The 12,323-nt window shown below is 51.1% G+C and overlaps 2 non-coding genes across 2 annotated transcripts; both read right to left on the bottom strand.

Moving 5' to 3' along the window:
- Positions 1-67: 67 nt before the first annotated feature.
- On the bottom strand, positions 68-258 carry LOC137505495 (U2 spliceosomal RNA). Its single transcript, XR_011020105.1, has one exon. It is a non-coding gene; the product is annotated as a U2 spliceosomal RNA (small nuclear RNA).
- Positions 259-9,859: 9,601 nt separating this feature from the next.
- On the bottom strand, positions 9,860-10,050 carry LOC137505496 (U2 spliceosomal RNA). Its single transcript, XR_011020106.1, has one exon. It is a non-coding gene; the product is annotated as a U2 spliceosomal RNA (small nuclear RNA).
- Between the last annotated feature and the right edge of the window lie 2,273 nt (positions 10,051-12,323).

The following is a 12,323-nucleotide window of genomic DNA, read 5'->3' on the forward strand; positions in this document are numbered from 1 at the left end:
ACACTTAGTTAGTTAGTCAGCTGGGTATTTGAGTAGTTTTGATCTGTTTTTTGACACTAGTTAGAGAGAGTAGTGCACCGGTCCTGGAGGTACTGCAATACCAGGTCGATGCGCGGAGTGGACAGAGCAAGCTCTTCTTCCATCTCCCTGTTCCAAAAATCCATTTAATATATGGTCCCCAGATAGGGGACGTATCAGATATTAAACTGATAAGAACAGATACTACACTTGATCTTAGCCAAAAGGCCGAGAAGCGATAACCCTAATTACCTTCTAAATGCAGCAGCGGCGAACAGCGCACAACCCAGCACTGCCCCGCACAGCCGGCTAACCCCGGCCAGCTACCAGCTGCCAGGGGGGGGGGGGGGGGGGGGCCTTCCCACTGCCTGTGCAGGCCTGCCGGGCCCCCGGGATGGGCGCACCTGTGCTAAACGCAGACGCACGGGCCAGGCTCAGCTGCCGCCTGATCACATTAGCATGGCCCCGCCCAGCGCCACAACAGCCATCACCCCTCCACTGCCATGCCTCCACGTCGAAGAGAAAAGTAAAGTAGGCTTCCGGCTCCCTGCATTCTGGCAACACGCTAGGAGAGAGTGTGGAGGGCAGAGGAAGAAGTCAAGTCTCTAGCCTGGCTGGCTGTTTGAGAACACAGTGCATCTTTCTTTCGTTCATCCTCCTTCCTCTTCATATCTCTCTGTCTGTGTGGACGTGCGCGGTGTGCCACAAGAGGGAGACACAGGCCGGGGAGTGGAGAGCCTAAACAGGAGTTGCCTTCCTAGCCTGCTGCACACTCTCACAGCCTGGCACAGAAGCAGGCACCTGAGCAGGTGGTGCTGAGTCATGCAGGAAGCCAACCGATGATGTCACAATGCTCTGAGCCCAGGCAGCTGCTAAGTAAAGGGGCTGCAGCCAGGGCTCTGCCTGCCAGTCCGCTGGAAGCTCTCTGGGGGAAGGATGCAGCTGCTTTTCTTGCAGAGGACAACGTGCAAACGTGAAGGAAAGTGATCCGTTCATGGTTTTTTTGACCTGCAGCAACTGCGCCACGCAAGTACAATACAGACTAATCAAAATTAAAAATGATTTTTATTTCTTTGGTTGTGGGTTTTTTTTTTGTGTGTTTTTCTGACTTCTTTTCCTGTCTGTTCTCAGGTTCTGATAACCAATGCGAAATACAGAGTCCATGAATAAATGACACAGATGCACAAAAATAGGCACACACAGATTTGAAACAATGTTTTTATTGTGGATTTCACAATGTATCCTGCACCCAACAGTAGCAGCACAGACATAGACCGCACAGCAGGGTGGACAATACACAACACTTGCTACTGGCAAATTCACTTTGCAGAGGGACACTTAATTTCTCCACTACACTTCCCTACACTTAGTTAGTTAGTCAGCTGGGTATTTGAGTAGTTTTGATCTGTTTTTTTGACACTAGTTAGAGAGAGTAGTGCACCGGTCCTGGAGGTACTGCAATACCAGGTCGATGCGCGGAGGCTCTCTGCATTCTGGCAACACGCTAGGAGAGAGTGTGGAGGGCAGAGGAAGAAGTCAAGTCTCTAGCCTGGCTGGCTGTTTGAGAACACAGTGCATCTTTCTTTCGTTCATCCTCCTTCCTCTTCATGGTAATTTAAGTGGCATGGATGAATGCTAACATTAGTGATTAATAAAGACACGGACAACTAACTTGGATTTAAAATGGCCGTAGGCTATATTTATTGCGGTTTAATTAAATAATTTAATTAATTTAATTGTTTATTAAAACGGGTAAACAAACATCAACAGTAATAAAGTGATTCATAAACAAAGGTATCAACTGATACCTAATCAAATAACCATAAAGTCTTATACCAGTATAATGTTCGTTAAATGTCCAAATAGCAGCTAGCCCACCCACAATCGTGGGCGACTATAACCGCCACCAGCCAGGCTAAGGCCTGGCACCCCAGCCCACGGCCCTCTCAACCATATCCTGTAAACCCATGTTAAAGATATCCAAGCCTATGGGAGAAAGATGTGCCCAATCAGGACGGTACAAACCCGGGATGTTACCTTCCAATTCCGTGTGGCGGTATGAGAAACCTGCCAACCTGAGGCAGAAATTTGCTCATGTTAAAATTGACCCGTCTACGGATCTTTTCATGGAATCTCTTGGAACCTCGAGCTAACCATATGTAGCGCTGCACAATTTCTGAAAGCACCAGCACTGTGTTGGGGAAAACTTCATGGATCTGCAACAAATCTTGTTGCATTAGTGTCAAGAGCTCCAGGGTTTTTACTTTACCTAAGTCATTCCCACCTAAATGTACAATTAAAACATCAGGGACTGGCCATGAATCTAACAAGGAATAAACCTTGGGAATAAGGGCACCCCAACGCATACCCCTGGCTCCCTTCCAATAAATCTGAAAACGGTCAATGCTCAAGTCCAGATTCTCAGTGTATGGTCTTTCTTTTGCTCTCATCCGAGCCCAAAAAATGTAGGAATGACCTACAATCCAGACAACCTGTTTCAAACCTGTAAAATAGAATTTGTTAATAACATGACAGTGCAGGACGAATGTACAGCATATATCTCCTAGATTCCCATCTCCCAATACGTTTGATAACCATTTCAGGGAGACCCAACCTAGCCGCTTCTGTGGCCGCTCCTATCCGAAAAGAGTGGCTAGAGAATTTGAGCGCCTTCAGGCCCAAAGTGCTAAGGCATTTACTTAAGACCGACCTAAATTGGAACATGGACAAGGGGGAACCGTCAGCATGCGCTAAAAAAGACAAGGATGGAGCCCGCAACTGCAAGAATTCGGAGACCACCCGGCAAGGGCAAGAAAAACTACCGTCTAGGCGGTATAAGGTCAACCATGTACCTCTACCGAACCTATCGGTTTTGGACCGTTTAATGAGCACTCGTACAGCCTCCTGTGACAGATTCACATCCTGATGACCAAGACCTGTATGGACTTTTTTGGATTTCGAAACTAACTCCGATATACGCAGTGCGCCAAAAAAGGCGAGCGAAAATGACGCCTTAAACAAGCGAACTTCATAATCGGACAAACAGACAAGTGGTAGAACACATAATAAGTCCTCTAGAAGACAAAAAGTGATAGGACGTCTACCATCTGGGGGAGCAGGAACCGTCTTCAAACCTTTCAACAGTTGTTTAATTAGAAAATAGTTTGAACAAGGGGGAGCGTTGTGCATGCGCCTAAAAAACGAAATGCCGGATAATCTGCGCTGCAATGCTGCAATGGACATACTATCTGAAATCTTAGCACAGATAAATGACAAGAATAATTCTACTTGATCTGCTAATGGTGACATGGAGCATACATCCGCGAATGCGCACCAGTCAGCCCATGCAGCCGAGTACTCGGCCCATGTTCTTGCTGACAGCGATTGGCGTAACGCCGATGAAACTAGCTCCCGATCAAACTCCAAAGATGGGCCGGACAAGGTACACCCTCTTCGCTCGCAGATGGCGCCAGCTCCCTGAATAAGGCAAATTGCTGTCGGGATAAAGCATCCGCAATCAGGTTTAGCTTCCCGGGCAGATGCACCGCTTTCAACCACACATTAAGACGCAGACACAGCAGCACCAATTGCCTCAGAATTTGCAGAACGGGAAGCGATTTTGAAGTAAGCGTATTTATTGCGAACACAACTCCCTTATTGTCCGACTGCAACAGAATACGCTTATTTGCAAAACCGCTTCCCCAAATGACTAATGCTACCAGAACCGGGAAGAGTTCTAACAGTACAATGTTCTTTGTGTAACCTTGCGAGAACCAGCACTCAGGCCACCGTTCAGCACTCCAACAACCTTGCCAGTATGCACCGTAACCAATAGAACCAGCCGCGTCTGTGAAAAGGTCCATATGCTCATCCTTGACAAAAGCTTCTTGCCACATTGATCTACCGTTATAATTGATTAGGAAATGGTACCAAACCAGCAGGTCTTCTTTGACTTGTCTTGTCAATCTAACGTGCCAAAAGGGGTTCTTAAGGCCCGATATCAGTCGAGCGGTGCGTCTGGAGAAAACCCTTCCCATGGGCATGATCCTGCTCGCAAAAGCCAAACGGCCCAGAAGCTCCTGCAATTCCCGTACGGTCGCTTTTGACCTACTCAGTAGGTTATTGAGCGAATCTTTCAACTTCCCAATTTTTTCTGATGGAAGACGGAATTCCATCAGGTAAGTATCAATAGTGATGCCGAGAAAAATCAGTTCTGTTACAGGCAGGACTGACTTCTCTTCGGCTAAAGGAACGCCTAAAAATTCGGAAACGCGACGAAAAGTTAAGAATAAATTCCACGCTGCGGCAGACTCGAGGGGACCGACAAAAATGAAGTCATCGAGATAATGCAATACCCGACCGACAGGGCATTCAATCTGAACCGCCCACTCTAAAAAGGTAGCGAAGATCTCAAAGTAACAGCAGGATAGAGAACAGCCCATGGGAAGGCACATATCATAATAGAATTGACCTTCAAATTGAAAACCCAGCGAGTTATAAGCGCCCGGCCAAATGGGCAACAAACGAAACGCCGACTTGATGTCGGCCTTCGCTAACAAGGCTCCCTGACCATATTCCCTGATCACAGACACGGCTTGATCGAACGAAAGATAAGACACTGAGCATAAGCTGGCATCAATAGAGTCGTTCAGAGATTCACCTTTAGGGAAAGATAAGTGATGAATTAAACGCCATTCACCAGGATCTTTTTTAGGAACTATCCCCAAAGGTGAAACTCTGAAATTCTCAAATGGAGGAGAAGTAAAAGGGCCTGCTACTCGGCCAGCCCTTATTTCTTTGGCAATTTTTTCCCTGACGATGTCAGGTCGCTGATCAATAGATTTCAAATTATTGGCCCAACAGCAGCCCAAACCATTGAAATGCGGAAGAGGAAAGCCTTCCGTAAAGCCATTAGCCAAAAAGGAACTAATCTCCAGATTTGGATAATGGTTTAAGTACAGTATGAGATTTTGTGTTTTCACCGGCGTCTGAGCTGCGAAAAAAGGATTCCTTCGTGGACCCTTGAACTGCCGTCGAAGCTTTTTTGAAGCATCGCGCTGCCGCGTGCGAACCACCGCAATGCGCGCACTCGTGTCGGTAACGGCAATTTGACGCGAAACGGCATTGTGACTCGTTGAAAGAATGGCATACTCCTTTCTTGAAAGGAATAGTGCCCGAAGTACTGCTCGCCATGTTTGGTTTGGGCTTGACCTGCTGAGGAATCATCAGTCTTAACCAAAGCTCTGCATCCTTTGAGCCCCAGCGCAGGGAGGGATACACTGACATTTTTTGTCTAAAGGCATCATCGTAAAGAAACCAAGCTATCCCTCCAAACTGGCGCTGGGCCTCAAAAACCGAATCCAAATGTTGGAGAAGGCCTAATGCTAGGCCAGAGTCTTTTTCAATTAAAACGCTCATGAAAATCAGGAAAGCCTGAAGCCAATTAGTAAAACTCCTTGCTACAGGCCTCCGTCTATCTTCCTCCTCCTTCTTTTCTTTTAAGTAATCTTTATGAAACGGCAATAGTGAAAGAATATCAATATATTCCCCTCGCCATATCTTATCTTTTACTGCCTGAGGCAGATGATAACCTAAAGGTGACGAGGAAACGGGCATAGGCTCTTTGTATGCCGCTTCGGAAACACCCGGTCTCAAGACAGGTGATGAAGTTTGTACTGAAAAAACATTACTAGTAGAAGGAGGAGGAACAGGTACAACAACATTCTGTGTGCACGGAGGCACCCAAACTGCAGCAGGAGAAACCACCGGAGAAGGCCCCGGCATTTTTTCCACAACCTGCTGCAAACAATTCAACAAGAAAATCTGCTAAATAAACCCTCCCCAGAAAACCCCAAGTTCTCACCCGGGTTGGGAGCTGGAATCCCGTGGGCAGGTTCCTCTGCTTCCCCTTCCGATGAGCTGGTCTCCGGGTCAGCAGCTGGGAAGCCTGCGACCCCTTGGAGTGGATAGCCTGGCTGGTAGGAGGATGGAGGCTGGATGAGCTGCTGGGTGCAGGCCTGGGACTGGGCCTGGGAAGCCACTGGTGCCGGGGCTGGAGCGGAGGAAGAAGGTCCGGGGTTGTCCGCGCTGGATGCGGAGGCTGGCGGTAGTGTTGGGCGAACACCTGGATGTTCGGGTTCGGGCCGAACAGGCCGAACATGGGCCAGATGTTCGGCCTGTTCGGCCCGAACGCCGAACTCAATGGGAGTCAATGGGACCCCCGAACATGCCCATTTTGGGGGCCCTATGGGGTCGCAGGCATAAGGGGGGAGCATGCCCCGGTCGCGGGGGGGGTCGGAAATTCCCCCCACCCCCTCCGCTAGCGCTCCCCCCTCTGCCCGCTTCTCCATACAAAAAGTTTGAAACAAGTTCAATAGTACCTGGCTGGTGGCACTGGCTGGCAGTGGAGTGAGGAGGAGGAGGAGTCCGAGTAGCAGAGTGACGTTGAGGCCGGGCAGCGGGCGGTTCAGCGCTAGTACCCTTGTGGTACTTCCGCCCTTTCTCTGACCTCACGTCCTCTGCGTGATGACGCATACGAGGGTACGCGTGATGCGTACCCTCGTATGCAGAGGACGTGAGGTCAGAGAAAGGGCGGAAGTACCACAAGGGTACTAGCGCTGAACCGCCCGCTGCCCGGCCTCAACGTCACTCTGCTACTCGGACTCCTCCTCACTCCACTGCCAGCCAGTGCCACCAGCCAGGTACTATTGAACTTGTTTCAAACTTTTTGTATGGGGAAGCGGGCAGAGGGGGGAGCGCTAGCGGAGGGGGTGGGGGGAATTTCCGACCCCCCCCCCGCGATCGGGGCATGCTCCCCCCTTATGCCTGCGACCCCATAGGGGGCATAGGGGGGCAGTATTCGGCCGAACAGGGCCCTGTTCGGCCGAACAGGGGCCCTGTTCGGCCATGTTCGGCCATGCATTCTGCAGTTCGGGCGAACCCCGAACAGTTTGGCCGAACACCACCAGGTGTTCGGCCGAACTCGAACATCACCCGAACAGGGTGATGTTCTGCAGAACCCGAACAGTGGCGAACACTGTTCGCCCAACACTAGCTGGCGGGGATGCATAGGCAGAAGAGGCCAGGGAAGCCACAGCAGAAGCAGGAAGAGCGGCAGAGTTCCGGGCAGTGGTGTCGGTAAGGCGCCCTGGAGCGCAAGCAGGCCCAGTATCACTGGCAAGATGGCCGCCGTGACGACTTCCGCCCACGTGACCGCGCGAACTTCCGCCCTTACTCGCGCGGCCACTTCCTGTGGGCTTGGGTAGAGGTCCCCGGGTGTCCGGCGAGTATGGGCGCCTGGGCTTTTTGTTCCTCTTCGCCGGCGGTGCGGAAGGGCTGCCTGCACCCGCTCCGGCAGCGGAGGATGAAGAGGCAGAAAGTTTTGTCTTCTTGGAGCGGCTCCTAGACGCGCGCTCCAGTGATCCCTGGGGAGGAGAGGCAGCGGCAGCGGCTGGAGGAGGGAAAGCGGGTGGCACTGGAGGAAGAACCAGGTCAGTAGCTGGTGGCTGGGGGGCAGATATAGAGTCCAATAGCAGACGCAGGCGATCTTCACCCCCTTCAGAGCCGGCCACAGCTGCAAGACGCAGCCAAATTTGATCCATGGCAGAGGAGGAGAAAATTAAAAAGAACAAAATGAAATAAAAGAAAACACAGAAAGGGAAATTGATATAAAGAAAATGATAAAGAGAAAAAAGGGGGGGGGGGAAATAAAATTAAAGAAGGAAATAACAAGAAAGAAATGAATAGAAATAAGAGAAGGAAAGAATAGAGAAATAAATAAATCAGTAAATAAAATAAAGCAGCTCAAAAAGTCCAGCCAAGATGAGTTCTGTCAGAGGCAGGTTCAACAGCTCCTGCTTCCAGCTTGTCTGACTGAAGACTGAGGAGAAGAGGGCAGAGCATCACAGGTTTGAGGTGAACTCCCCTGTGATTGGCCAGCAGAAATCTGGCTCCAACAGCCAGCTGCCAATCAAATGAGAGAGCCCCTTCACCTCTGCTCAGCAACCCAATTCACCTCACAGCTCCTAGGACCGCCCAGCATCTGTAAGAGATAAAAAAACACAGCAGCATCAAAAGGAAGGGACACAAGTCATTATATATACTCCTACAACTGTATACATACACATTCCTACCCAAAATTATGAGGTAACCTTTCCCTAAACTATCCCCCCACCAAATTACCAAGAGGCCTATGTTCCATGCTCTCACTATGGCCTTACAGGAGTTGCCTTCCTAGCCTGCTGCACACTCTCACAGCCTGGCACTGAAGCAGGCACCTGAGCAGGTGGTGCTGAGTCATGCAGGAAGCCAACCGATGATGTCACAATGCTCTGAGCCCAGGCAGCTGCTAAGTAAAGGGGCTGCAGCCAGGGCTCTGCCTGCCAGTCCGCTGGAAGCTCTCTGGGGGAAGGATGCAGCTGCTTTTCTTGCAGAGGACAACGTGCAAACGTGAAGGAAAGTGATCTGTTCATGGTTTTTTTGACCTGCAGCAACTGCGCCACGCAAGTACAATACAGACTAATCAAAATTAAAAATGATTTTTTTTTCTTTGGTTGTGGGTTTTTTTGTGTGTGTTTTTCTGACTTCTTTTCCTGTCTGTTCTCAGGTTCTGATAACCAATGCGAAATACAGAGTCCATGAATAAATGACACAGATGCACAAAAATAGGCACACACAGATTTGAAACAATGTTTTTATTGTGGATTTCACAATGTATCCTGCACCCAACAGTAGCAGCACAGACATAGACCGCACAGCAGGGTGGACAATACACAACACTTGCTACTGGCAAATTCACTTTGCAGAGGGACACTTAATTTCTCCACTACACTTCCCTACACTTAGTTAGTTAGTCAGCTGGGTATTTGAGTAGTTTTGATCTGTTTTTTTGACACTAGTTAGAGAGAGTAGTGCACCGGTCCTGGAGGTACTGCAATACCAGGTCAATGCGCGGAGGCTCTCTGCATTCTGGCAACACGCTAGGAGAGAGTGTGGAGGGCAGAGGAAGAAGTCAAGTCTCTAGCCTGGCTGGCTGTTTGAGAACACAGTGCATCTTTCTTTCGTTCATCCTCCTTCCTCTTCATATCTCTCTGTCTGTGTGGACGTGCGCGGTGTGCCACAAGAGGGAGACACAGGCCGGGGAGTGGAGAGCCTAAACAGGAGTTGCCTTCCTAGCCTGCTGCACACTCTCACAGCCTGGCACTGAAGCAGGCACCTGAGCAGGTGGTGCTGAGTCATGCAGGAAGCCAACCGATGATGTCACTATGCTCTGAGCCCAGGCAGCTGCTAAGTAAAGGGGCTGCAGCCAGGGCTCTGCCTGCCAGTCTGCTGGAAGCTCTCTGGGGGAAGGATGCAGCTGCTTTTCTTGCAGAGGACAACGTGCAAACGTGAAGGAAAGTGATCCGTTCATGGGTTTTTTGACCTGCAGCAACTGCGCCGCGCAAGTACAATACAGACTAATCAAAATTAAAAATGATTTTTTTTTCTTTGGTTGTGGGTTTTTTTGTGTGTGTTTTTATGACTTCTTTTCCTGTCTGTTCTCAGGTTCTGATAACCAATGCGAAATACAGAGTCCATGAATAAATGACACAGTTGCACAAAAATAGGCACACACAGATTTGAAACAATGTTTTTATTGTGGATTTCACAATGTATCCTGCACCCAACAGTAGCAGCACAGACATAGACCGCACAGCAGGGTGGACAATACACAACACTTGCTACTGGCAAATTCACTTTGCAGAGGGACACTTAATTTCTCCACTACACTTCCCTACACTTAGTTAGTTAGTCAGCTGGGTATTTGAGTAGTTTTGATCTGTTTTTTGACACTAGTTAGAGAGAGTAGTGCACCGGTCCTGGAGGTACTGCAATACCAGGTCGATGCGCGGAGTGGACAGAGCAAGCTCTTCTTCCATCTCCCTGTTCCAAAAATCCATTTAATATATGGTCCCCAGATAGGGGACGTATCAGATATTAAACTGATAAGAACAGATACTACACTTGATCTTAGCCAAAAGGCCGAGAAGCGATAACCCTAATTACCTTCTAAATGCAGCAGCGGCGAACAGCGCACAACCCAGCACTGCCCCGCACAGCCGGCTAACCCCGGCCAGCTACCAGCTGCCAGGGGGGGGGCCCTTCCCACTGCCTGTGCAGGCCTGCCGGGCCCCCGGGATGGGCGCACCTGTGCTAAACGCAGACGCACGGGCCAGGCTCAGCTGCCGCCTGATCACATTAGCATGGCCCCGCCCAGCGCCACAACAGCCATCACCCCTCCGCTGCCATGCCTCCACGTCGAAGAGAAAAGTAAAGTAGGCTTCCGGCTCCCTGCATTCTGGCAACACGCTAGGAGAGAGTGTGGAGGGCAGAGGAAGAAGTCAAGTCTCTAGCCTGGCTGGCTGTTTGAGAACACAGTGCATCTTTCTTTCGTTCATCCTCCTTCCTCTTCATATCTCTCTGTCTGTGTGGACGTGCGCGGTGTGCCACAAGAGGGAGACACAGGCTGGGGAGTGGAGAGCCTAAACAGGAGTTGCCTTCCTAGCCTGCTGCACACTCTCACAGCCTGGCACTGAAGCAGGCACCTGAGCAGGTGGTGCTGAGTCATGCAGGAAGCCAACCGATGATGTCACAATGCTCTGAGCCCAGGCAGCTGCTAAGTAAAGGGGCTGCAGCCAGGGCTCTGCCTGCCAGTCCGCTGGAAGCTCTCTAGGGGAAGGATGCAGCCAGGGCCGAGCCTGGGCGGGTGCTGCGGGTGCAAGGCACCCAGGCGCCTGCCTCTGAGAGGCGCCGCCCGGCCGCCGCTCTCCCCCTGTGGCCGCCGCTCGCTCGCTCCCTTCCTCCCTCTAGCCGCCGGCGCCGCATCAGACCTCGATCAGGCGGCCGGGCGCTAGGACCTAGCACGCCGCACTGATATGCGGAAGTGACATCACTTCCGCATATAGAGCGGGTGCGCCTGGCGCCTTCTTACTGGTCGGGTCGCCCGCTGATTGAGGTCTGAAGCTGCTGCAAGGTGAGGAGGGAGCGGCGGCGGCAGAGGCAGCAGCGGCGGGAGGGGAGGGTTGGGTGCGCTCCTGTCACTACCTAAACGGGGACCCTATACCCCCTGGCTACCTATCCTGGGCACATATTACCCCCTGGCTACCTATCCTGGGCACATATTACCCTCTGGCTACCTATCCTGGGCACATATTACCCCCTGGCTACCTATCCTGGGCACATATTACCCCCTGGCTACCTATCCTGGGCACATATTACCCCCTGGCTACCTATCCTGGGCACATATTACCCCCTGGCTACCTATCCTGGGCACATATTACCCCCTGGCTACCTATCCTGGGCACATATTACCCTCTGGCTACCTATCCTGGGCACATATTACCCTCTGGCTACCTATCCTGGGCACATATTACCCCCTGGCTACCTATCCTGGGCACATATTACCCCCTGGTTACCTATCCTGGGCACATATTACTCCCTGGCTACCTATCCTGGGCACATAATACCCCCTGGCTACCTATCCTGGGCACATAATACCCCCTGGCTACCTATCCTGGGCACATATTACCCCCTGGCTACCTATCCTGGGCACATATTACCCCCTGGCTACCTATCCTGGGCACATATTACCCCCTGGCTACCTATCCTGGGCACATATTACCCCCTGGCTACCTATCCTGGGCACATATTACCCCCTGGCTACCTATCCTGGGCACATATTACCCCCTGGCTACCTATCCTGGGCACATATTACCCCCTGGCTACCTATCCTGGGCACATATTACCCCCTGGCTACCTATCCTGGGCACATAATACCCCCTGGCTACCTATCCTGGGCACATAATACCCCCTGGCTACCTATCCTGGGCACATAATACCCCCTGGCTACCTATCCTGGGCACATAATACCCCCTGGCTACCTATCCTGGGCACATAATACCCCCTGGCTACCTATCCTGGGCACATAATACCCCCTGGCTACCTATCCTGGGCACATATTACCCCCTGGCTACCTATCCTGGGCACATATTACCCCCTGGCTACCTATCCTGGGCACATATTACCCCCTGGCTACCTATCCTGGGCACATAATACCCCCTGGCTACCTATCCTGGGCACATAATACCCCCTGGCTACCTATCCTGGGCACATAATACCCCCTGGCTACCTATCCTGGGCACATATACCCCCTGGCTACCTATCCTGGGCACATATACCCCCTGGCTACCTATCCTGGGCACATATACCCCCTGGCTACCTATCCCGGGCACATATACCCCCTGGCTACCTATCCCGGGCACATATAC

Source organism: Hyperolius riggenbachi, chromosome 4 (assembly GCF_040937935.1).
Source record: "Hyperolius riggenbachi isolate aHypRig1 chromosome 4, aHypRig1.pri, whole genome shotgun sequence".
NCBI classification, from domain to species: Eukaryota; Metazoa; Chordata; class Amphibia; order Anura; family Hyperoliidae; genus Hyperolius; species Hyperolius riggenbachi.